The sequence below is a fragment of the Alosa alosa genome, chromosome 3, assembly GCF_017589495.1.
Source record: "Alosa alosa isolate M-15738 ecotype Scorff River chromosome 3, AALO_Geno_1.1, whole genome shotgun sequence".
NCBI lineage: Eukaryota > Metazoa > Chordata > Actinopteri > Clupeiformes > Clupeidae > Alosa > Alosa alosa.
The window spans coordinates 4,242,276-4,269,880 of NC_063191.1; the positions used below are offsets into that span (position 1 = coordinate 4,242,276).

Sequence of the window (27,605 nt, forward strand, 5' to 3'; positions counted from 1 at the left end):
TATGAACTACTGTCCCCTGGACACAGATGCATAAGGACTCGGTAGGCTCATTCAGTAATCCATCCTTGCTCACATGCCAAAATGTTTTGGGGTTCAGCTCTAGACTTCTGGCCCCATGTGCTTGGTAAACCAATGTATTAATATAGTTGTTATTTTACACCAACCCTGTCACCTTTTAATCTTAGAGGGTACTAAAAATCACAGATTTATTTGAAACATTCATATTCAAAGTGAAGCACTAAGGGGTGGTTTACTGAAGTTGAATTGACAAATAACAAAATACAACAGCATTTGTATTTTTTTTTTGTAAACAAGTACATCAGTTTAATGACTTGTTTTTCAACAGATTTGCAGAATAACCGCAAATGTGCATTAAATGAGCAATATTCAACTACAAAATAAAACCAAAATAGACAAACAATAATAATAAAAAAATAAAATGTCCCAAAAAATAGATACTTATTCCTACTTCGCTCCTGGCTTTCAGGCATCTGCAACTCTGCAGTGGATGAATCTGCAATGATTAAATAAATACATAAATAAATAAAAAAAACTATGTTAAATGTGTCATGTCATATTAACAGGCTATGTAACCATTTGCCATCAAGAAAACCTCACCCTTCTGTGTCATCAGCCATGGAGGCAGACACTTGATGAAAAATTAAAATATTGCATAAGTGCATATTTGATCGAAAGCAGAATGAGTTTATTTTGCTATCATTACTTACACTCATCAACAAGCAATTCCACATCTAACAATTCATATTCTATTGGCAAATGAGGCATAATTGCAGTATAGTGAACGCTTAACATGGTGATCTACTGCAGCCTAAATATTAGGGTAGCACCGCTACATCACTTGCCACTATCTTAATCAAAAAGTCTATTTTCATCACAGAAGTCTCCCCACCCAACATGGTATATTTTCTCAAACACTACAATCTCTCTCCAAAGATCGAGCAGAGCGCACGTACTGTTCCATCTTTGCCTATGAAGCTGGAACGTTACCGATGCCCAGAGTCGCTTAGTCAGTGGTTTGGGGTTGGGACTGGGACTGGGAGCCTGGACTTAGCCTGCTGTTGCTATCAGACTTACCACTATGTCACATATTATAGAACAGTAATAAACTATCAACACTTTCAAGTAAGAGAAATCAGAAACAATCCCTCTGTGGTAAATTTGCCTTCAGCTACGTTTTCATGTAGCTACTGTGCTAATGTCCACTTCAGTCAGCTAGCTAACTTCAATTTTACAACATAAGCCCACCTTTGGCTAGGGGAACATGCTTGATTGAACATCCAAAACAATCCCAATATCCTCGACATCTAAAATACACCTAGATAAATGTATATTAATGGGAGACATTTCTCTGTTGATGGCGGGGATTTAGCTCTTGGTGATGGCTTATATTAGATCATGACAGCTAGCTAGCTACCTCAAGCACAAAACATACTGTAAATAATCATGCAAACATACCTGTATCTTGTCGTTTTTCTCCTCCTCTGTCATTTCTTCTTTCTGTTTTCGCACCAGAGGGATAACGCCATTTTTGTGACTTGTCTTAACATTGCCGTCTCTTCCGATTTTTGAACTTGATGCAGTGTCTGCACGAATTGTCTATGCACCGAGGTGTCTAGTTTATGCCAAGTGACTCAAAGGCTGGCAGACACAGTAGAGGTAGGCAGGCATGTTTATCATGAAATCAGAATTTTCTTGTTTTGAATTATTAATTGTTTAATTTATTCATTCATTGATGTCACTTGTTTACGTTATTTATTATGTAAAAAAAAAAAAGAAACTTGATTGGGGCCCCTGGTGGCCTTTTATGTTTTATACTTCATGTACTTTAATCATATTTCTAACACACTAAAGTATACTACTTTTTTACCTGGGTGTAAAGGCCTTTAAGATATAAATGCCTTAAATCAGTTAAAATAAGCAAATTTTCCAGCTGACCTGTCATGCCCCAAGTGCATGGTGTGGGTATGTGTGGGTGGGAAGAATGTCCTCTGGTATGCATGAGCAGTGACGTACTGGCCGTCTGGATCTTGGGCACATGCCAGAAATGCCGCTCGTCAAATGGGCCACTCAGAATACTGGTGACAGTGGCCTTCTGTCGGCATGGTAGTAGGTTAGCGCTGTGTGTGGTGCAAATTCTATCTGCATGCTACAGAGCAGGTTAGCGCCGTGTGTGTTGCAAATCCTATCTGCATGCTACAGAGCAGGTTAGCGCCGTGTGTGGTGCAAATCCCAGGGCCGCTTTTTGACCCCAGTCCGTCACTGTGCACGAGTATGACTGGTGTGATTATGTTTGATGTCGGTGTCTCTGTGACAGAGTGCCTTGTGATTGTGCTGCAAACCCATCGTTAAGTGTGAATGCAGATAGGGGCTCTACAGGGGTGTATTCTACAAAGAATGCAGGTATACCAGATACCCACCTCAAAAATTTTGGTTATTTTCAGTATACCCACCTATAATGTTCAGCATACCCACTTAAAATTCATTTTTCAATATTTAGAGTAGCACAGCCACGCTTTCATCAACGGCCACTTCTCATGGAAGCCTTGTAATTTAACAACACAACGATATTACACTTTACAATATTCATTCGAGATTCGAGGCAGTCAATCTCCCATGGATTCTCTCGTCAGTTCTTTTCCAGCTGACCACTGGCACTGCAGCGTTGACCACTGCTTTCTATGGGGGGACGTAATGGCTGAATGTCAGATCACCGCCATGTTTAACCGGTATCACATATTGCCAGCATCACTCTGCCTTCCCCGGACCGAAGCTGCCAGGTTAAAGCAGCAACACAGCAGCTGCGTCCAGGTTTTAGTTGGTGACGACGAGGATGGCTAGGCGCAAAGGACAAGACCTTCTGAACTTTTTAATAAGGTAGCCCGACCTGGACGCTTCCGAAGGTAAGTTAAGAGTCAAAAACATCATTCACACTTTTATGAGACTTGTATGGCTACCAAGTTACCCTTCTAGGTTGTTTAATTTGTGGACATAACACAGTAATAACACAGGCTAGTCATGCTGTAGTCTAGCTTTCGTTCTTCTCTCAATACTAGCAAGCTAACGTGCTCTGATCCACGTTACCCTACTTAGTTTTAATTTCTGGATGTTTGTTTATCTGGGATTCTTCTTTGGGAATAACTCCTAATCGCCATGTCTGTCTGTAAACGGTCTACATGATGTGTACTGTGGCTGTCTGGATTAAGTATCTATCATTAACTTTATTTACTAGCCAGAACCATGCTATCTCCATGGTATGCATGGATGGGGAGATATATTATCTGTACTTATGGGTAATAACATTATCTACCACACTGTTACTAAGGGATATAATGCCAGATGCAAAAAACCTTTAGTGCATGTGATGAGTTTACAAAAACAGGCTATATTTCTATTGACCGACATTTAAAAAAATCAGCTAATCTAATTTTGTTTGGGCTTGACTTGTTGTAGGCCTACAGTACTTGATAGTAACATTTTTGGATTGTCATAGATGAAAATGCTTAAAATGAAACTTAAAATTGGCCTATTTTGTCATAGCTTTTTAGAGGGTTTTTGCATCTGAACTCTTTGCATCTGAACTCATATGAAACAGAGTTGTTGGTTGTTTTCTCTAGATGGCAGTGGCAGTCAGCAACAAGGTGCAAGGGGAGCTGGAGGGGACCTTGACACTGAGATGGTGGACCACCAGGAGCAAGCAGGAACTTCAAGAGCTGGAGAGGGTATTTGATGATTATTTACTATTGGTTTTGAAAGTGAATTTATGCTGTCCCTCACGCATGCAAGGGGCAGGTAAGTGCAAATCTGCGACCCCCACAAACATTTTTGTCCCTTAATATTGGTCCCAAGGGGTCAGTCCCGCCAAAATATACAGTATGCCCACCTCAAAAAAAAAGTAGACTACACCACTGGGGCTCTCAGCACTTTGATCTTGAGTAGGAGTTCAGGTTTTACCCTCTCCCGGCTGGCTTGAGACAGTAGGTCTCCACATAGGGAAAAGGCCAGACTAACATCTAATTGATCTCCACTAACCATAGTCTCCCTGGCCAATTTGGGGCCACTAGGAGAAGAAAGTCTGTTTTCTCTTACTCTGGAGAGTTGGATATATCAGACTGAGTGGTGGAAACATGTATAGGAGCGTGTTCAGCCACGGTTGTGCCTATGTTGAGTACAAAAATGTCTTCTGAAGGCCTGAACAGAGCCCAGCCAAAAACTCCAATAAAATTTTAATCAATTTTGAGGGACAGCTATGACCATGCAGGATCATCCAGACCAAATGTGCAAATGTTGCTACATACTATTCCTATTTATGTACCGGCATGCAAACTTTGAGCCTCCTACATGGTTTAGTTCATGCGCTATGGGCTTGTGAACTTTGACAAAAAAAAAGCTGAACAAAATCGACACCCCCTCCCCCCGTAAAACTGGCTGTATCTTGGAAAGTATTGATCTTACATAAGAGTAATTTTACAGTGTGTCTCCTGGGTAACATAGGTCAGATTTTTTTGAGACCTAAGTGCGTGGGCTGAATTGACATGGAATGACCCTATTGTGTTTGATACTCCCATCCACTTTAGCAAGATAAACTGAAGTGATTTACGTTAATATGACATGATGACATGAAGCCCCTCACCCATTCACAGGCCAGTGACATGTGGGCAGGGGAGGCAGGTGCTCCCCATGAAAATAAGAAAAAAAAATGTCAAATAATATATTTCCACACAATCAATTTCTCCTCACTAATTTATATCATAAATGTCATTTCTGTGTGATTACATAGTTTTTTATTGAAAAATCGTGACTCATGTGAAGCTCTGCCATAAGTGCAGGCAGATGGTACCCTGGAAATCCAGAAAGTTCTCAAGAGCACAATGAGACGCCTACAGTGATGAAGTGTTTTGAGAAGCTTGTGAAAAAAACATTATCTGCTCATCCCGCCCCTGCCTCCGGGACCCCTCAATTTGCTTTACAGAGCCAACAGGGTCTGCAGAGGATGCCATCTCAAACCCTCATGCACACCACCTTAACTCACCTGGAGGAGGGGAATGGGAATTATGTGGAGGATGCTGTTCATTGACTTTAGTTCTGCATTCAACACGTATAGTACCCTCTCACCTTGGTCACAAAGATGAAGGCCTTAGGACTGAACACCACCCTGTGTCACTGGATATTTGACTTTCTCACCAAACCGTTTCACCAGTGGTTAGAGGGGGGTCTGACATCTGACACATTAACCATCAGCACTGGTGCTCCCCAAGGCTTGTGTTTTTGAGTCCACTGCTGTACAACATCTACACACACATGACTGCAAAGCAACAGTAGTCATACCTCCATCATCAAGTTTGCAGATGACACAGTGATCTTGGGCCTGATTAGTAACAACAATGAACAGCTCTACTTGATCAGGTTGATGAGGTGGCAACAGTGGTGTCCAACAGCTTGACACTGAATGTCAATAAAAACCAATGCATTGGTAGTGGATTACAGAAGGCAGCAGCAGAACTACAGTTACACCCCACTAATGATCAGCGGGCAACCTGTAGAGAGATTCACAAGTTTTAAATACCTTGGTGTCCACATTACGGGAAGACTTAACATGGACTGTTAACACTCAATATGTTCTGAAGAAGTCCAGACAATCCATTCTCTACTTCTCGTCAGCTAAGGAAATTCAAAGTTTCTACATCCATCATGAAGGCCTTCTACACTTCAGCGGTTGAGAGTGTTCTAACTGGTAGCATCATCACCTGGTATGGGGAACTCCACAGTTAGAGATCGTGGTACTCTGCAGAGAGTAGTGCTCAGCTGAATGTACTATAAGAACTCAACTCCTGCTCTACAAGATATCTATTCCAGAAGAGTACTCCTAAGAGCCCAAAAAGATTCTGAAGGACTCTTCTCATCCCTAACAATGGATTATTCCTACCGCTGAAATCAAGAAGACGCCATGTAGTCACAAAGCCAGAACTGAGAGACTCAGGAGAAGCTTTTATCCCCAGGCCATCCAGAACTCTGAACTCACACTATACTGACTTTGCACTCATTCCTCCTCAGCACTCATGACCCCAAAAAAAAAACACACACACACACACACACACACCTACAATGACTTTTAGCACTTTACATCCCTCTACCCCCTATGCTACAGACCTTTTTATTTATTTTCTTATTCATCACACGTCAAAAAAAAAAAAAACACACACACACACACATCTCAGACGCACTTTAATCTACTAAACCCCCCCCCATAAATGCAACAAATAGGCTGACACCAGACATAATTTCACTGCATTTATTACATCCAGTAACTATATGCATGTGACAATAAACTATCCTTGTATCCTTGTACAGTGGAATTTTGACACTCTGGCAAAGAGCAATGATGCACGCATTTTACGCCAACATTCGGGGAACCAGCTAAACTGCTGAAGACAAAAAAAACGTTGGAGGACAGTACACACATTGGTCGTAATGTTATCCGATTAAGGTCGAAGTCCGAAATCATTCAGAGTAAACATGGTCTAGTGTTATCCAATGCGTGCAGTGAGATTTTTAAATGCATGCTTGTTGTCCCTCGAAGTTGGGCCATTACATTGCTCTTTGCCAGACCCTTAATATTTCTAAATTATCAGGGTCTGGATTTTCCAGGCTAGACAGATGGTACAAAACAACGTGAATCAAATTAGTTTGAGCACATAAAAATGCTGATAACATAATGTTGCAGAATTGAACCTGCTGTTTAGCCCCAAAGAACGTGTCCACAAAACCATATACATGCACCAGACCCCAGAAGACCTTTCACAGGAGGCTGACAAGATATTAAAATGATCAACACCTCTGACTTGAGGTTGGTCTCAGGACCAAGGCATTAGCCTGTCTCTAAACTAACACATGCCGCCAAATGTTCAAACACAACTCAACACAATTGAAGAGCACAGGTGTCATACAAATAAACAAATAAAATACTGTTTTGAAGAGCTAACTAGTCATCATAAATCACTGTATACAAATCCTGTTTCCTTAGCTGAAACTCTGAACTATTGCTTACTGTTTGGTGGTACAGTATATCAAAACATATTGCTTTCTTGACATAACATGCTTTCTGTTCTTCTGGTCCAGCCTGTTATCTGGGAGCTGTTTCCAGAACTACTGACTTTTTTACCCAAAGTGCCTAATCTTGGTGTCACATAAAAAGCTAACCCTCTGGTGTTTCTTGTTTGCATCTAGATTGCATGTCAGTGACTGTCATACTGTCAACTACCCTTTTCCCTCTGGGCAGTCGTGGCCTACTGGTTAGGGCTTTTTTTTTTAACTGTACATTGAAAATAAAATGGTATATTCAACACTACCACACTGATGGTATCTTGACAAAGACACATCCCAGTTTAGACACCACAACAATGACCAGGCTTTCCACAAATCCCTCTGTCTCCTGCTGCCCTCTGCTGTTGGATAGAGGAATTACATGAATGTATTCTGCAGTCTACAAGCCAGGCTGTTGAGACAGTGTGCCATCCACGGCATGCTTACCCCCTCCCCCACCTCCCCCCAACATTCTAAATCAATTGTATGCACCACATTGCTATGTAGCATAGTAATATTCTACACCATTTGAAAGCTTGGACATTTGGGGATCCATACATGACAACCTTTTTCATGTACAATCTGTATAGTGCTGTTAAATTTAATAAGACATGCCCCAACCCCCTCCTCCACCTTTTGTGCTTCCCTACCTTCTAGCCATAGTGTATATCCTTGCAGGATATCAGTTCTTCAAATATCCACAAGAATCCATAGAAATAGAATATTCATGTTTTTTTTATCCAATATTAGTTATGCAGATGTATAGTCCATCTTATACCCACCCATTGAACCAACAACAAGAATTCAAAAAATAGAGACTTTTGTGTAATTATTCCATATTTCGTGTAATCATTCTATATCAGAACCGTTGACATACAATCCAAATACCAGTAAAACCGTGAGAGTGTTACCTTTCCGACCATGATTATGCTTCTACACCAAGGGGTTCTTAGACAGTAAATATTTTATTGTCAGTATTTTGGGTAATCAAAAGTCCCATGGGGAGTCTCCATACGGCATTTTGCAAAACGCTTTTACAAATAACTGTGTAAACTACTCATCGTTTCTTTGATCTACTTACACACAGCTTCACAAGACCTGGTGCTAGGGCTGAGATGTGTTTCTAAAGTGACTCAAGTGACTTAGAGGGCTGAAATGTGGTCAATTCATAAATGTTTGTAACCTGGTAGAAAGAAAGAAAAAACTATTATTCTAGCCTCTGTGACAGTACTTATTCACACACTCATTCAAAAGCCAAGATATGGCCCATCCCAGATGAAGTTAATGTTTAAAAGCAATAACACCATAAACATGAATTGGAGCTCAATTAGACTTTCCTCTGGGGTCATATGCTTCTTGTTCAGATAAGATCAGAGTTTATATTTGATTCTGGTGGATACAATTGCCGTTAGAACAATTCTTTAGGTTATGTACCTGTACTACACTGATTCTGGTGGTAAGAACCATTGAGGACTGAGAGAACAGGGCTAATCCAGAGACTCAGAACTCAGGATTCCAGCACTACTGAGAGAGGTCTAATCCAGAGACTCAGCACTCAGGATTCCAGCACTACTGTAGATAAAGCAGTAGATGTTCCACACGAGGGACTGGTACTGGGAGAGAAAATGGCCTCCGTATCTCTCTGAAGAGGAGTTCTCCTGTTTACGCTGAAACACTCAGGGATCCTCTTCTCCTGTCATGGAGTCACAGTGTGTGTGTAAAGCCTGTCTACAACAGCAGTGTCCAGTCTGCAGGATGAAACAGCCTGTGTGTATTTGTTGTGTTTGAGACTCTAAGTAGCAGAGGAAACGTAACTTCACTCTCACAGCTGAAGCACTAGACCGTGAGGTAAGACCTACTTTGTGATGAACAGAGATTGTTTAGACATAAACTCTTAATAAGGCAAAGCACTCCTGCCACACTCACTTAGGGCTTATTACTCTCTGTCTTATTACTTGTAAAACAGCCATAGGAAGTTGCTGTTGGGTTGGAACACTGCAACCCCCTCCGAAATCAAAATGAGTGGGGTTCTGTGTATAGGCAATTTGTCATTTTCATTTCAAATTAATTCAAAAATGTAATTTTCACTTCCAAATTGTAGATAAAGGTCTATAGAACAATTTTGGTTCGAGGGCCAATCAAGCTGATCAAAAAATTGCCCTCCAATTAGAGTTTATGTTAGGCTGGGTGAACTCAGCCGGATCTGACGGCGGTTTCTATTCCCCCCTGCAGCTCAGGCTGGAAACCTGTACATCTCTTTCCACCCCTGCACCTCTACACGCCACCTCCTACACACACACCCCTACACACACAAACCTCTACGCACGCCAGCTGTGGTTGGAAACCTGTACATCTCTTTTCACACACCACCCCTAATTACACCCACCTCTGCACACACACATCCTACACACACACCCCTACACACACAATCCCTACACACCAGTTTCAGTGGAAACCTGTACATCTTTTCTACACACCACTCCTACACACACCAATTCTCTACACACACTGCCATCACTCTACACACACCCCCTACACACACAAATTTCTGCACCATTACTAAAGCTCAGGTTGGAACCTGTACGTCTTTTTCACACACCACCCCTACACACACCACCTCTACACACACCACCTCTACACACACACCCCTACACACACAACCTCTACACACACCAGCTCAGGCTGGAAACCTGTACATCTCTTTCACACACCACCCCTACACACACCATTCCCCACACACACCACCCTTGGCTAACATTACACCACACACAACCTCTACACACACCAGCTCAGGCTGGAAACCTGTACATCTCTTTCACACACCACCCCTACACACACCACCTCTACACACACCACCTCTACACACACACCCCTACACACACAACCTCTACACACACCAGCTCAGGCTGGAAACCTGTACATCTCTTTCTGCTGCTTCTGTTACACTTTTACGGGGGCCAATCACAAGCTGGCTTATCCACCTGGCGTGCTATTGGCAGGTTTAAAATGATGACGATAGCCTGGAGTTTTCGCATCGCTCTGCAAATGTCACCCGGTTCTTTGGTCAGATTGGTGAATGACTATTCAATTGCGTCATTTGAACTATGACCGTTGATCACACGTCTTGTGCAGTAGAAAATACCCAGACTAATGTTCAATCTTAAAAGATTGAGCTTGGTCTGGTGAAAGCCAGACAAAGTTTATGTAGATTCTTTGGATTTAGGTGGAAAAGTATACAACCAGTACATTTTGGTCTAGACCATGAAGGGGAAACTGATTCTACCATATATTTTTAAAAGCTTATACCCTCAGGGTGTGATATGATGACATTAGGTATGCCCTCCTCATTACTTTGCAGCCCATAATCCCATAAGCCCCGTTATAGTATGACCGTTTGATTGACCAACTTACTGTCCAATGATTCTAGGTGGTCTTGGAAATAATTTTTCGAGCCCTGCCCATTCTACAGATGATTGACTTGTTTCATTTCCATTTCAGTGTTTCCAGCTCAGTGGCTGTAAGTGGGTTAGGAACAGGATTTCAAGTAATTTTGCACAAATGGGCCAAAAAGACAATCCCATACCCTACCTTTAAATAAAGAAGTTAACATAGACTAAGGTTGAATAAAGATTAAAAAGTGTAGTACAAGTCAGTGTGATGTAGAGTTAATAGAAATGTGGTGTTAGCCAGTCTCGGGGGAAAACAGTAAAGAAACCAAATCAAAGCCAAGCTGGGAGGAGGAGTGCAGCCTCGAGTGCAGAATGAGCAGCAAGTATCACTCAGCAGCAATGAGCAGCAAGTACACATAGCCTACACATTGCTGATGCACATGACACTTTGTTGCTCTTCACTTTCTGACTTATGTACATATTTGTAAATAAATTCATGATTATTATTTAAACGTTATCCGACGGTGTCAGTCTCCCTATGTCCATTCCCTTTGAGCCAAGGTGTTTGTGACATATGGGGGCTCGATCCAATTTTTTCAGATCCGGTGTTTGTCTGCTTTAAGCAGTGTAAGGCCCATGTTGGCTGTGATATAGCGACGTGGTAAAATTTTGTCTAGACTATCCTACAGTCCTTGTGACGTGAGGTGAGTAGGTCTAGTGGTAACTTGCGAGGGGTTTTTGTGAATGGAGTTGTAGTAGTAGGCGTGGTTTGGGCCTGCTGTTTACTTGCCTGGTTGTTTGGGAGATCTGCACTGTCGTGTTAAGGCAGGGGTCGGCAACCCGCGGCTCTAGAGCCGCATGCCGCCCTAGTGGCTCCCTGAAGCTTTTTCAAAAATGGGGGAGAGAAATAGATTTTTTGTTTTAATGTGGTTTCTGTAGGAAGACACAAACATTATTAACGTTTTTCAATGCTGTAAAAATGTGTAGAATAAATATTAAATTTAAACATTTCTGTCAACGAAGATTTACGTCATAGCCTGCGACACACTATCAGTATTCTATCAGTAAGGCGGGATGCCAGGCAGGTGGCTGTTGTAAACAAACCGGCGGCTGTGTGATGGGCCATGGATCCCAAAGGGAAAAAGAGAAAAATAGCTGAGGAGAACAGAGGATTCAACGTTTCTTGGACCGAATCATTTGCATTCATTGCCAATGCGGAAGGATTGTTTGAATGTTTGCTCTGTAGCGAGAAGTTGTCAAATAACAAAAAGAGCAATGTGGAAAGACATTTTCAGGGAAGGCATGCTACATTTGCAGCCGAGTACCCAGTTGGGAGTGAGAGAAAAAGTGCGATTGCATTACTTCTGGAGAAATTAGAGGAAGCGCAAAAATTAGAGGAGAAATTAGATGATCGCACACCCGAGACACTTGTCTATGACACATGGAATGCTCTTCCTGACAGCTATAGGAACATGAAGACATATGCATTTGGACTATTATCCATCTTTGGATCAACATACCTGTGCGAGCAGATATTCTCAAACATGAAGTACATCAAATCAAAATATCGCACCCGCCTCACAGATGAGAGCTTGCAGTCCTGCGTCAAGATTAAAGTTACATCTTACATGCCCGATGTTGAGAAGCTGACCAGTGATGTCCGAAAACAGAAGTCACATTAAACGGGTACACAATCCTGTCATAGGCACATTTTTAGTAACAAAGTGGCTGTTTTTATAAAGTGATATCTGATTTTTGTCAGTATATATATGGAATGACACTTAGGGATATTATTGTGTTTTGTTGCTCAGGTCCGAGCATAGCTGCGTTGGTTGCGTGTCAAAAGAGAAGAGGATGCTGCTTCGTTTTACTCTTGCACTGACTTGCTTGGCATTTGCACAGACGTCAAACTTGAACTGTATTAATTTGATTTTATATAGTTTACCTTTTCAAAAGGCTGATGTTTTATTTTTTAAAATGTAGGCTGCGTTTCATTGCACTCTGTTGCCCAGATAAGGGGCACGTTCCGTTTTGTTGTTGTTTTTTCGAATCCTCAAAATAAAAACAACAATTAAAAGCAATGAAACATAATTCATTAATATTGTAATGAAGTTAAACTTGAGGCGGCATCGCACAACAGAGTAGTCACGTGGTGCGTCATTCTCTACAGAATGCACTGCAGGAAAAATAAACATTTAATCATGAAGGCTCATTATGTATTTGTAGTTAACTTAGCCATTTCGATAGTAGGCTAATATAGGCCTACTATAGATACATACAGCATGTGTTGCCTTCAATATAAGGCTTCTATAAGGCTTTTATTTTTTTGCAGCTCCAGACATATTTGTTTTTTGTTTTTTTGGTCCAATATGGCTGTTTCAACATTTTGGGTTGCCGACCCCTGCAATAACTAATTCAATGTTGATTTAGGCCTATAGGCCTAACTTGGCCTACTTAGCAACACCATTGAACACCACTTAAAAGTTTGCCATTGCTGCTGCTGTGCTGAAGAGATGTGGACGGCATGGCAGGGCATGCCCAATGAAAATAAATTAACGCAACACAACACAGACCCCGCCTCTCTCACAGTAGCCTAGAATAAATGCATGGGGAAAAACACTTCGATGATAGCCTAAGCGCCGCGCAGCAGCAGTTTGTGACGTTGTTTATTAGTGTAACCTCATGTATGAAACACTCATGTATACAGACAGTACCTTCAGGAAGTTTACCGTTCGCAGCCATCTTGAATTTAGTCACGATAAGTCTAGCGACGAGTACGAATGAACAGGTATGATAAGGGATCAGATTCCAAAAATAATTCTGTGAAAATGCATGGATTCTAATTGCTGCTACTGAAATTGCGCGTCCAGAGACAATATGTGCACTGTTTTGAAATTTATATTGTGAGAACGACAGCTTGAACAACCCATCAGCAAGCTGCAAACAGCTGATGCGGCCAGAAGTGGATTTTTCCACTGATCTAAAAATGTTTCACGCAGACGCGACTACCAGAGACAGTTGATTAAGCACAAACTCTTATTTGCTGCGAGGTAACTTCACCAAATCAAAGAGAGTCGATGGTACATACTTTCACAACATTTTGTGTTGGCATGCAAATATTCAGTCCAAAATGAAAATAATGACATCACTCTCACCGAGATTGAACCATAGATCCTGGAGCCATGTCCTGATTATCTCTCTGGTACACTCCTTATCACATTAAAACTGCTGAAAAGTTGATTGACTAGAAGCTTTGGTTGCTAGGTAACGGTAAACAAATTGAAAGATCGTAATTCTTGATTTCGCTTACAAACTGACGGTGTTATGCGTTCACTGAACAATGTTTGAACACCACTTTTCCATCAGAAAGCTTGTTGTATCCCCTACCGTTTCTCAAAATGGTCCGCCATGGATAGCACGCATTTCCTGTTGGTTTGGATGTAAATTAAAAAAATGCCTCCATTCCAATAGAAACACCCGGGTGCAATTAATCACTCCGATATTTGGGGGCCAAGCAGCGAAGCTGCGAGGCAACCCATAGTGATTCTACCTTTTCTTATTATTATTACACACCTTTCCGCTGCCATTGGAGTCTCTGGCAGCTCATAGAACCGTACAGTAAAAAGTTGTGAAATTTGGCACATTGATTCCATAGTCCCATAATCCATTTCACCAAATTTCAAGTCTGAACCCCAGGCAGTCTAGCGCCACCAATGGGTCAAAGTTGGTGTTGCATCCATGCACTTAACTTTTGAACCGTATGTCCAAATTTGATCATCGATATATAGTTGGAATCTTTGGATAAGACCGAATTCGACACACCCCATGACGTCAATATCCGCCATGTTTGACGTTCCGCCATATTGGATTTCATCAAAAACACTTAAAAGTTTTCACAGGTAATCAAATTTTCACGAAACTTTGCACAGATGATCTTCAGACCATGTCTCATAATTGCATTGCTTTTGACACCCATACTCAAAACTGGTCGCCAGTCACGACCAATCAGCCGCCAAACAGGAAGTGGACTTAGATCTCGGCAAGGTTTTCACGTATCAAAACCAAACTCAGTACATGGGCTCAGGACCCAAATAGGAGGAGGCTCAATAAATTTGATGACTTGACCTGCAGGTGGCGCTATAATTAACAAAACTTTGGCCTGTATGGGGTGATGTGTTTGAAATTAAAACATATTGGTGAACTCTGTAAATACCTTGGGAGGTCCTTAGGCTGATGCATATCAACTTTTGACGTTAACATAATTGATCGGACCGCCATATTGGATTTCATCAAAAACACTTAAAAGTTTTCACAGGTCACAAATTTCATCCAATTTTCACGAAACTTTGCACAGATGATCTTCAGACCATCCCTCACAAACGCAATGCATTTGAATGTTTTGAATATAGACCTATATTCAAATATAGACCTATATTCAAAACAGGTCGCCCGTGACGACCAATCAAAATTGGTGGCAAAGCCGCCAAACAGGAAGTGAACTGTTATCTCAGCCAAGCTTTCACATATCAAAACCAAACTCGGTACATGGGCTCAGGACCCAATTAGGAGAAGGCTCAATAAATTTGGTGACTTTTGACCACTATGGGGGCGCTATAATCACAGGAAGTAGGCTCATATCTCAGCAACACTTTCACATATTAAAACCAAACTTGGTATATGGACTTGGGACCCCATCCTGAGGACACACAATCAATTTGGTGACCTTCGACCACTAGGGGGCGCTAGAGTTACAGGGAGTTAGCTCCTATCTCAGCAACGTTTTCACGTATCAAAACCAAACTTGGTACATGGACTTGGGACCCCATCCTGAGGACACACAATACATTTGGTGTACTTTGACCACTAGGGGCGCTATAATTAGCAATACTTTCTCGTATCAACCTCAAACTTAGTACGTGGACTCATGGCCACTACCTGAGGATGCACAATAAATTTGGTGACTTTTGACCACTAGGGGTGCTATAATTAGCAAGACTTTTCAATCAACAATCACATGAAGTAGGCTCATATCTGAACAATCCCAATCCAGTCCAATCAAATCCAATCCAGTCCAATTCAATCCAATCAACAATCACATGAAGTAGGCTCATATCTCTGCAATCCCAATCCAGTCCAATCAAATCCACTCCAGTCCAGTCCAGTCCAGTCCAATCTAATCCAGTCCAGTCCAATGCAATTCAATCCAATCCAATCCAATCAACAATCACTTGAAGTAGGCTCATATCTCTGCAATCCCAATCCAATCCAGTCTAGTCTAGTCTAGTCCAGTCCAATCCAATCTATAATCACAGGAAGTAGGCTTATATCTCAGCAATGCTTTTATGTATGGAAACCAAATTTTGTACATGGACTGAAGACCCATTCCCAATCCAATCCAAGCCAGTCCAGTCAATTCCGGTCCAGTCCAATGCAATACCAATCCCAACTCCTGTTCATCTGCTTGGCCCCCACATTGCTGCTTGCAGCTATATTTTAATAATGGTCTTCTCATCAATGGCAATCCTGACAATACTCTGAAAATCCCTTACACAGTCATTTTGCTCATCAGTTGTTGTATGTCATACACATCCAAAAAGCCACAATAAAGAGTAATGAGAACGAAAAAAAAACATTATTAACAAGACGGTAACATTTACCCATAATCCCTAACTGCTGTAGTTAGGACAATAACTTACAATTTTAAAGTTCAGCCCACATATTATTGAGTTGACTTCAAAACCAAAGTTGAACGACTGTCAAGTTAAAATTACTAAAAAAAAAAGTGAAATAGGTTGATTTCACAGATAACTAAATATTTAAGTTGACTCAACTAAAATTTACATGTTTGCAAGACAAAATTACAAAAAAACAGATAACTGCTTTTTTTTCTATTTTACCATGTATTTCTGATTATTTGAGTTATAGTCAGAGGTTTAAAAGTCCAGCTCACATTTTTGTTCCAACCATTCACTTAATTAGCTGATTCTAATTAGCACAACTCTTAAAGAAGCCCTATGCAACAATTTTAGCAAAAATTACCTTAATTATGCAGGTTGAGAGACGTTCTGATGGTTCTACAACACTTTTTGGGTCGTTTGGTGGGTGCTTCGTCTCCCCCTAGTGCTTCTCCGCGGAAAAACCGAATATGCAACTTTCTGGTCGCGGTCCGAACACATCCGGATGTGACTCAGCGGAAGTATCCAGTCACAACTCGAAATTGTAGTCAGATTGTAGTTTCTAAGAAGACTGCAAAACGGAAAGTAGCCTACCTTTGGGTGAACGCTTTTGTTATGTGATTTGATAGTCTCTTGAACAATGTGTTTGCTCGACCGTTTTATCAAAGTCAAAGTCAAAGTCAGCTTTATTGTCAATTTCTTCACATGTTCCAGACATACAAAGAGATCGAAATTACGTTTCTCACTATCCCACGGTGAAGACAAGACATATTTGACCAATTTTAAGTCCACAGACAAACATAACATTCAAGTAAACAAAAAAGTAAGTAAATAAGTAAATAAGAGGGCACATATAATAATAATGAAAAAATAAGAGCAGCAAAATGTTGTTGAAATTGTGCATAGACAGTCAATAAAATACTAGTGCAAATACTGTAAAATACTATAAAATACTGTTTGACCTAAGTAATAAAGAAAGTGGCATAGTGGTGCAAGTTATGTAAGAGCGGCAGAAGTGTTGTGTTTTCAGGACAACAACACCAAGTTGTAAAGTGTACAAGGTGCAAGTGTTCAAGTGTGCAGGTGGAGTAGTGCAGGCGGCCATTGTGGGTCCAATGTCCAGGATGTTATGTAGCTGAGGGTGGAGGGGGAGAGGAGGAGAGAGTTCAGCATCCTTACAGCTTGGTGTATGAAGCTGTTGGTGAGTCTGGTAGTCTTGGGGGCGCAGGCTTCTGTACCTCTTCCCAGAGGGCAGTAGATCAAACAAATTGTGAGCGGGGTGACTTGCATCACTCACAATTGTGGTCACCATCTTGAGGAGGTGGGAGGTGTAAATGTCCTTCAGGGAGGGGAGTTGAGCACCAATAATCCTTCCAGCTTTGTTCACTATGCTGCAGGGCTTTCCTGTTGTATTCAGTGCAGCTTCCGCCCCACACAGCGATACAGCTGGAGAGGATGCTCTCAATGGTGCCTCAGTAGAATGTGGTCATGATGGCTGGTGGAGCACTTGCTCGCCTGAGTTTCCGTGAGGAAGTACAGGCGGCTTGAGCTTTCTTAAGCCAGAGATCCAGTGTTAGGTGTGACCTCTCCGGAAGTCAACAACAATCTCCTTGGTCTTGCTGACGTTCAGCAGGAGGTTGTTGTCCCTGCACCACGTGGTCAGAAGGTCGACCTCCAACCTGTATTGATGAGACAGAGTGAGTCAGAGGTGATGAGACCCACCAGAGTTGTGTCGTCAGCAAATTTCACTATGTGGTTGTTGCTGTAGGTTGCAGTGCAGTCATCGTCAGCAGGGTGAAGAGCAGCGGACTGAGCACTCCAGCTTTGGGGGCCCGTGCTCAGTGTGATGCTGCTTGAGATATTGTTGCCAACACGTACTACTTGAGGCCTCTGACAGAGGAAGTCCAGTAGCCAGTTGCAGAGGTAGGTACTGAGTCCCAGTTTGTCAAGTTTGCAGATGAGTTGTTGTGGTATTATGGTGTTGAATGCAGAACTGAAGTCTATAAACAGCAATCTCACATATTATATGTGCGCACCTGCCTACCATCAGGCTACTCAGCTACTACAGAAAGAATTTCCCTGTTTGTATGTTCACTCCAAGTTGGCCTACCATAACTTACCAACTCTGCACTGTAGACCCTAACTGGCTATTTATATTTTTCTGTGAAATAAGCAAATGTATTTGTTCAACTTTATGAAGCAGAATTACGATAGGCTACTTGGAACATAACATATTTGACAAAGGACAGATGTATGTTGCTAGTGACAAAATATTAACTTTCAGTGTTTTACGATGTCTTTGTCATGGGAAGTGTTTTCCCTTACTGTCAGTGACTGCCGTGAGAGAAGCGGGTTCTGTGTTTCGTTCATGTCAGTGACTGACGCAGAGAAGCGGGGTCTGTGTTGTGTTCGCGTTGCGTTAATTTATTTTCATTGGGCATGCCGTGCCGCGTCCGTCCACAGCTCTTCAGTTCTGACAAAGCCGAAATTACTCCTTTTGAAACAATGAGTGCAGGGAAGCGCGTTTGTATGGTTATATTGCTTGACGGGGGGGGATCCCAAGCAGCTTTCAGCCATAAGGCTACTTTGAGAACATTTCAATTCACCCGACACTAATATTCAAAATGTTGAACTATTTCGGCATAGCCTATAAAGCAGTTTAATTAATGGAATGTTAGTTTGTAAACAAACGAGCTACTTGGTGAGGCTTGGCCTCACAGATCTTCGCCGGCCTTAGATGGCAAGAAAAATCTTCACGATATAGCCTAGGCTAGGCCTATTAACTGACCACCCGATTCACGTTGGCTGGGGGGAAGGGGGGCAATCAGACATTTGTGCCCAGTTAATTCGGCCCTGCCCCCAACAAATCACACCTTCCCACCTCTGTGACAGTTTAAAAGAAGTCGAGAGGACTGCATCAATCCATAGGCCTATGTTTCATTAGGCTACTAGGCTATTTGTTTTGCCTTACTCTTTATTCATTTAGGCTAGGCCTTTTTATTCAGTTATTAATCATCTTCCCTCCTTCGCACTACTACTTGTGTAGCGACGCATTCTCCGACCTGTCACTTGTCACTCATCATCGGAAGGGAGGTGTTTGGAATCATTCCGCGTTACAATCGTCAGCCAATCAAGGTGGTCACTTCAGTCAAGCTCGCAGGAGTAATGACGTCATCCATAGCAACGAAGACTCACTCCTAGTTTAGGAGTTGTCTGAAAGGCTTTTTGAATAACTTTTAAGAGAAAACTCCATAAAGCATAAAGCAGATGTATTTGTTTATTGTACAGAAAAATAAAATGACATGTCAAGCAGTCAATTGACTACATTGCAGTCAAGAAGTAGGGCAAATTAAGACACTGTTTTGATTTGCGAGTTCGCTTACCCCAACACTGACAATAACGTAGACAGCAAATTAAGATATTTTTTCGTTTTGTGGAGCGCACCGGTAGGCTATCAAAAGCAGATTTCGATTTTCGCTACCACCGTGTAGTCAAGCCTTAAGCCATACCCAAGTAGCCTTAATCGAGGTAATGTTTAATTATGCATGATTTATTTTGTTATAGGCTGGGATTCCTCTCGGTAACAATTATGTTTAAAGGTAGCCTCCTGCTTTTTCAGAAGGGGCGGCAGTCAGGCTACTGACAGAGCGATGTACAGTACAGTGGCAGAGCGACGACAGTGGCTGAAAGTGGTACTAAAGCTTCACACCGCGACGCGACTGAAGTGGCCATTTGAAAGCGATGCCCACTGTACATGGCTATACAGTGCCTATACAGTGGCTATACAGTGTCCATACAGTGGCTATTAAGTGGCTATAAATGGCTATACTATACATACTATACATGTACATGGCTTTAAATACAGTGGTTCAAATTGAGTATCAGCGCCTATACAGTGGCTATTAAGTGGCTAAGTACTAAACATACTATACATGGCTTTAAATACAGCGGTTCACATTGAGTAACAGTAGCTACAGTATTAAGTGGCTACTGTAGTTCCGCGATAGCAGTCAACTTTACTTTCGTTTTGACATGTCAGAGGTATCTACAACTACGTGTTGCGTGACGGTGCATTGATGCAAGGATAATTGTCTTGTCGGCTATTTTGAGTTAATAAATAAAACGAAATTTGAAGAAAGAAAAGTGACCTCTATGGTAGATATACGGCCATAGACATGACTGGTGTGGTTTTGCATTCACATACCTACCATAAAGTTTCGTCTCCTTCTTTCAACTTCCGTCAACTTTCTCCTTGTCTTCCAATAATTGGAGCTAAGTAGCCTATTCAATAATATGTTAGATTTAATGGCGACCTACTGTAGCTAGCAATGCATCTGTATGACCCTACATGATTTCAGTTCAGCAGTCCGAAATAGCCGTTTTCTAACCAAAGCTCATTAAAAACGCAACCTCACTTCATGTTGATGGTCATCTCCGACTGTGTGCAGGGGGGCGTTGTCACGCATGAAAACAGACTGGCAGATCTATAGACTGGGCAGATCAGTCACACACGCAGAGGCGCAAGCGAGGACCATGGCGGAGAAGTTTTCATTTTAAACTCTCCGACTTTCTGCATCTAATAGGCTAAGCTAACTATTCCGTCAGATAGCTATTTCTGTCAAAAGAAATACACCTACAATGTTAAGCATTTTCAAGCACTTTATCCGAAATGCAAGCACTTTTCAAACCTTGAAAACGCAACATTAAAATTCAAGCATTTTCAAGGATTTCAAGCACCCGTACAAACCCTGATCAATGGAGACTGGTAGCAAAGCGGGCTTAGACCTGCGGAAATCCACCGCCATCTCCTTGGTCTTCGAAGTGTTGAGTTGGAGATGGTTGAGTTTGCACCACTGCACAGTTCTCCACCAGGCTTCTGTATTAATCCTCCTGCCCATCCCTGACACACCCCACAATTGCAGTATCATCCGAAAAACTTCTGCATGTGGCATGACTCAGTATTGTAGCAGAAGTCAGATGTGTACAGGGTGAACAGGACTGGAGAGAGCACAGTTCCCTGTGGCACTCCAGTGCTGCTGATCACGGTGTCTGAGAGACAGTTCTTCAATCTGACAAACTGTGGCCGCTCGGTCAGGTAATCTGTAACCCAGGATACCAGGTGAGCATCCACACGCATCTGCAAGAGCTTGTCTCCCAGCCTGAGGGGTTGGATGGTGTTAAAAGCACTTGAGAAATCAAAGAACATGACAGGGGTGAGACATGATGTCTTCCACAGTGTTGGGGCTCGTCTGTGATGGAGACTCAGGTTGAAGATGTGCTTCAGTGGCTATGCTTAGACTATGCTTTCATTCTGCTATAGCTTATAAGGAAATAGATAGGCTACGTTAATAGATACCAATCTTAACTGTACATTTTGTTTTCACAGACTAACTTTGCCTCTTAATGGGGCAGTGACCTCCTCTTTGCCCGAAGCTGTCTGCAAGTCATTCAAGCAATTCGGTAAACTCCAGGTTGCTGTCCATAGAGGAGCGGTTGGCTGCTCTGGAGTCGGAAAAACTATGCGGGAGAGACAAGTAGAGAAGACGGGTGCACAATCCCAAGCTTGCGGTAAGAATATGTTCGATGAATGCTAGCTAAACTAAAAGTACCCTAGCCTAAAACCAAAGCTAAGAGTAGCCTAGTAGTCTTGCAAAAGAACAAGTGAGCAGAACCAGTGTAAGTTGTTTTATTAAAGTGTATTTTTTGAGTCGATCGAGAAGAAAGAGGTTAAGACTTTTTTGGTGACTATTTTCCAGGTGCATTGATAGATGTGTCGTGTCCATACGCAGTGCATCGCACAGTACTGATTGTCTTTATTAATTGTTTTTTACAGCTGCTGGAATCGAGACAGAGTTTGACTTTGGAAATCCGCCACCTTAGACCTGATGTCTGATGTAGACGGTGTTGTTGGCTGGGTGTCTGAAAGGATTGTAACGATCGCCGGCCTTTCAGAGTCCGGAGCTCTCTGAACTCTGTGCCACGCTGCAGTCCCGGTTAGAGGCGACTCTGAAGTGCAGAGCCATGCACCATAGGTGTCTGCAAAACGGGCCTGCCTCAGAAAGAAGCGCCAGTTACAGCCCCGAGGCGGCCAGGTCACGGAGTTGTAGCTTTTGGGTTGCTCGTGAGCTTACGTTGTGTGGGCAGTTCTTCGCTTTGCACATAGTTGTGTGTTTGTTTTAATAAAGTTTTCCTGTGTTCCTGGCAAATGTTCCTTTCCTCTATAAATTCATTCATGTCCTTGATGGTAATAATAGTGTGATAATTATATGAATACATACATTATTATTATTTTATTATTGTGGTTTACATTTATTATGAGCCAGGGTGACCAATAGTGACAGATCTGCCAACCAATCACGAGTGATTTTACTTGTTTGAAAGTTGTGATTTCATCCAATACTGAGTATAAGGATATTCAAGCCAGGCGCAGTTTCGCTGCATTCATATGCTAATTAGAGCCATTAGCACTCTGTGAGTTCTCCACATACGTCATAGTACGGTTCCGACAATTTGTGGCACAGTCAAACGCGACATTCGTGGGTTGCAAATTGTCGGCAACTGCGAAAATGAGGGAGATCTCCGGGCGTTTGCGGGGACGAAAATCACACTTTTCATGCAGTGTATTACACGGAGAGAAGACATTTTTCTGATTGGCTGGTGGGGTGGCTATTAATTCTGAATAACAGGACACCTATGAAGTAGCCTAGAAATCTAGACGCACCCTGGCGGCGGCAAATTATTTTGCTCAGCCTTTACGTCTAGTATCAAACCATAGGGATTTCTATTGGCTGACGCCGTGGACTTCATCCAATCACAGCGCTCTATTTTGTTAGAGAGTCTTAAGGCGGGCTTAACAGGATAACGACAGTCCTGCGACGGTGAACAACAAGGAAGGTGACTATGGCGAACGAAGAGCGGTTGTTTGAATCGGCGTTGGCGTCAACTTTGGAGGATGTAAGGGGGACCAAGGCAGTTAGGCAAGGGCGCAGAAATAAAGTTTCAAATAATATTTATTTCTACAAAAATATTGAGCAGCATTTCAAAATCATGAAAATGCTCAACACAAAAATAAGTTAACTAAAGAGTTCTTGGCCAAAATGAGATCAACTAAACAGAACTCAAAAATCAAGAAATAAAGAGCAACATAGGCATAACTGAACACAAAGAACTGACCTCCCATACTGAGACATGGGGAACATTTAAGCTGGCTGATCAGACCAACCCGAACACAAGAGGGATCAGACAATAAATAATATTCACATTGAAGACACAGGCGAAGACAAAGATCAGTTCAACATAAATACTAAGTAAGTAAACAATATTTCTTAACTCAAAATAATCTTCAACAGAAAATAACTTAATTGTTAAACTAAACATAAGTTCCTCTTCCCCATGACGTTTCATCCCAGGTGGAGGTGTCCCAAGGACTTTTAATAATCTGGCGGCTTCCGCCCGCAAACATCTTTATGTCTGGGCGTCTGGATGCGAGGTGCGGGAAGAGCTCGCCGACTCCACAGATCAACCCGCAGAACTTAAAGAAACTCAAACAAAGGGCAGTGAGTAATTAAACAAAAGATACTATAGGTATTGCAAACTAACATGTATGTAAACTCATATGTATGAAGTTAAATAAAGCGGTAAGATCGTGGAAATTAAACTACGTGTGTTGTGGTTATTGTAGATTTGAGATTTGAATGATGTTATCGTTAAATGAAGCAAACAAACTAAATATGGTATAATGGAATGTTGAGAAGTTAACGGTTGCACTAAAAAGAAAGAAATGAAATCAAATTGGGTTAAAATGTGCTTATGTGGTTTCAGTTTAAATGTGTGTGGGCACTTGCCTGTTGAGACGTGTTCACCGCGCTGCCACGCAGCTATGCGTAGTTCTCATGTGCGGCGCAGGGCCGACCGTCACAGAGGAGTTGGATTTGTGCTTTTCTTTGAAAGTTGAGCAACACAATGCACTTAAGTTATTCCTTCGAAGAAGGATGTATTTGCCGCTTTGCCGACCGGATACGGATATGGTCGTGGCGCTGGCCTATTGCATGCCTAGGCAGTTTAAAAGACAATTCTCTGCCCGCCCCTTGGATTAAGCGAGGTGAATGGTTCGATTCCAGACTATACATTTCAATGATATAGGATGGCCCGCCAGGCTACCTATGAAGTAGATCTGGTAAAAAAAAAGTTGGTAACGCTTTAAAATGTGCTTATTAGGTATTAACAGTGCATAATAAGCAGTTAACAATTCATTACTAACAGTTGGTTAACTGTTGTTATCCTTTAATAACATTAACTAACTCTTAACATGCAGCTTAATAAGCAGCCTTTCAAGTTACTTACAAGCATATTTGTTAACAGTTAACATGCTGCTTGTTAATGGTGTATAAGACAAAGAGGTGTATAACTAATTCGCTTATAAGACATTTGTTACCTATTTGTAGTAAATTTTGCAGCCCCCCAATCTAAAGCGAGGACCATGTAGCCTATAGTTTCACAAGCCAAACCTTCTATTTCTATATATCTACTGTATCTATCTATCTAGCTCGGTTAAGCTTTGAGAAATGCACCTTCAAAATTGCTACAGCAAGCAGGAAGTGAACCCCAACCTCCTGTGTCAAAGACTGATCTGCTACTTACTGAGCTACATTCATGTCTGTAATATTGGTGAAATTGTTCACCTCTATATTCCGATAATGTTCTATAGCTTACCAGTTATGCTTTTTACAAATATGTTTCTGATGGAAAAGTGGTGTTTAATTTCCATAATCTTTGTTCAGTGAACGATAAAACAGTCAGTTTGTCGGCAGTCTAAAGATATTATCAAAGAACCTTGACTACTAACAAGAGAGCAACGTAATTCGTTACTATGGGAGCAAAACGGGACAGTTCCTGCATAAGTGGGAGTGTCATCTTACGTCACTAAATAAACTTTCTCTCTTAACAATCAATTAGAGCATATAAACAAGCAATTAGAGCATATAAACATAATTGTGTTTACAGTATTGTCCATAATCATATGATATGAATTAATCATTCTTTATGACATGGAATGAATAATTTAATTAGTCCGTGAACCGAGCTAGCTAACGCAAGCTTAAAAAGCTATACTAGCGGATGGCAGTAATGTTAGCAATGGCTAACAAGTGACTAGCAGTTGAGCTTTGCTTAAACTTAGTTGTACAATTATATGCGATCATATACCTCAATGTACAAGATAAAATGATCAGATTTATATGGGAACATACGTTGTGGCAATCAATCTACTGTTTTCCCTGTCAGCCGGCCGACGACTTTCTAAATTAGTCGGAGTGGCTGAGAAATAGGCTACTCGACCAGCATTTGGGTTTATTGAAATTACTGACATTTACTGTAATTATTAGATAAAATCAGCACAAATCAGCATAAAGTCAGCACGATATTTTATGTCCCCAGCACTGATAGGGGAGCCTAGAGTGTCCTCTCTCCAATAATGCTATATATTATTAGGGAGATGGCACCCAGAAAGCCCCCTCCCCAATAATAATTCACTCCCCCTCCCCAATAATAATTCACTCATGGTTTCGACTCTCAGTAGATGATGCCTTTAAGTTCGCTGTGAACGCACAGAACTCTAGGTTAACTAACACAGGGTTGACTGAACTAACTGGTAACCGGTGTTTTGGAACCGATAGCTCGGGTTTAGTCGCCACAGGTTCAGACAACCCCCGAGGTTATGTTTTATCTCAGTGTTTGTTAAACCTCCCATCTGGAATGCCCCCCTGAACCGTTGCACCCAAAATTACAAAATGTTTATGGAATGTTTGTCTCAAGAGCTCGCATCAACCTTGCCCATACCTACTTATTTGTGATTTGCACACATACAGTACATGCACGCAGGCACACACACACACACATGCACACATAAACACAAACAGACAGGCAAGCACACACACACACACACACACACATGCACAAACACCCACCCACACAAATGCACGAACATAAACACACAGGCATGCAAACACACATGCACACACAAAACACACACACACACATACACACACATACCGTTAGCACCCTAACACACACACACACACACCGTTAGCACCCTAACACACACACACAGTCACAGTAGAGCAGGACTGTGTGAGTGATCTCTCTAGGGTGTGGTTTGTGATGATCATATGCTGGTATGTGGATATGGGGCAGGCCTCAAGTGCAGGTGCCCACTTATGATACGGTCACAGTAGTTAAGTATTAACTCACAACCTGAACTGATAAGAGTTCTGATATAAGCAGAAACAGTTTAATCATACTCATCATCAACAACTTAATACACAGTATTATACACAGTAAAACTGTACATTGAAAATGAAATTGTATATTCAACACTACCACACTGATGGTATCTTGACAAAAACACATCCCAGTTTAGAAATCACAACAATGACCAGGCTTTCCACAAATCCCTCTGAATCCCCTGCTGCCCTCTGCTGTTGGATAGAGGAATTACATGAATGTATTCTTCAGTCTACAAGCCAGGCTGTTGAGACAGTGTGCCATCCACGGCATGCTTACCCCCTCCCCCACCTCCCCCCAACATTCTAAATCAATTGTATGCACCACATTGCTATGTAGCATAGTAATATTCTACACCATTTGAAAGCTTGGACATTTGGGGATCCATACATGACAACCTTTTTCATGTACAATCTGTATAGTGCTGTTAAATTTAATAAGACATGCCCCAACCCCCTCCTCCACCTTTTGTGCTTCCCTACCTTCTAGCCATAGTGTATATTCTTGCAGGATATCAGTTCTTCAAATATCCACAAGAATCCATAGAAATAGAATATTCATGTTGTTTTATCCAATATTAGTTATGCAGATGTATAGTCCATCTTATACACACCCATTGAACCAACAACAGAAATGCAAAAAATAGACACTTTTGTGTTATTATTCCATATTTCGTGTAATCATTCTATATCAGAACCGTTGACATACAATCCAAATACCAACAAAACCGTCAGAATGTTACAGTACCTTTCATTTGAAACCATGATTATGCTTCTATACCAAGGGGTTAATATACAGTAAGTATTTCATTGTCAGTATGGATTTTGGGTAATCAAATGCAAAATGCAAATCCCTTTACAAATAATTGTGTAAACCACTCATCTTTTCTTCTACATTGATCTACTTTTACACACAGCTTCACAAGACCTTGTGCTAGGGCTGAGTTGTGTTTCTCAAGTAGAGGGCTGAAATGGGGTCAGTTAGATGTTTGTAACCCGGTAGAAAGAAAAAAAAACTATAGTCTAGCCTCTGTACCTCTGCGACAGTACTTCACACACTCATTCAAAAGCCAAGATATGGCCCATCCCAGATGTAGTTAATGTTTAAAAGCAATAACACCATAAACATGAATTGGACTTTCCTCTGTGGTCATATGCTT

At 41.6% G+C, this 27,605-nt stretch overlaps 1 long non-coding RNA gene across 1 annotated transcript; it reads left to right on the forward strand.

Moving 5' to 3' along the window:
* The first annotated feature begins 8,700 nt into the window (after positions 1-8,700).
* Positions 8,701-22,371, forward strand: LOC125291754. Its single transcript, XR_007193058.1, has 3 exons — positions 8,701-8,949; positions 21,552-21,733; positions 21,999-22,371. It is a non-coding gene; the product is annotated as an uncharacterized LOC125291754 (long non-coding RNA).
* The last annotated feature ends 5,234 nt before the right edge of the window (positions 22,372-27,605 follow it).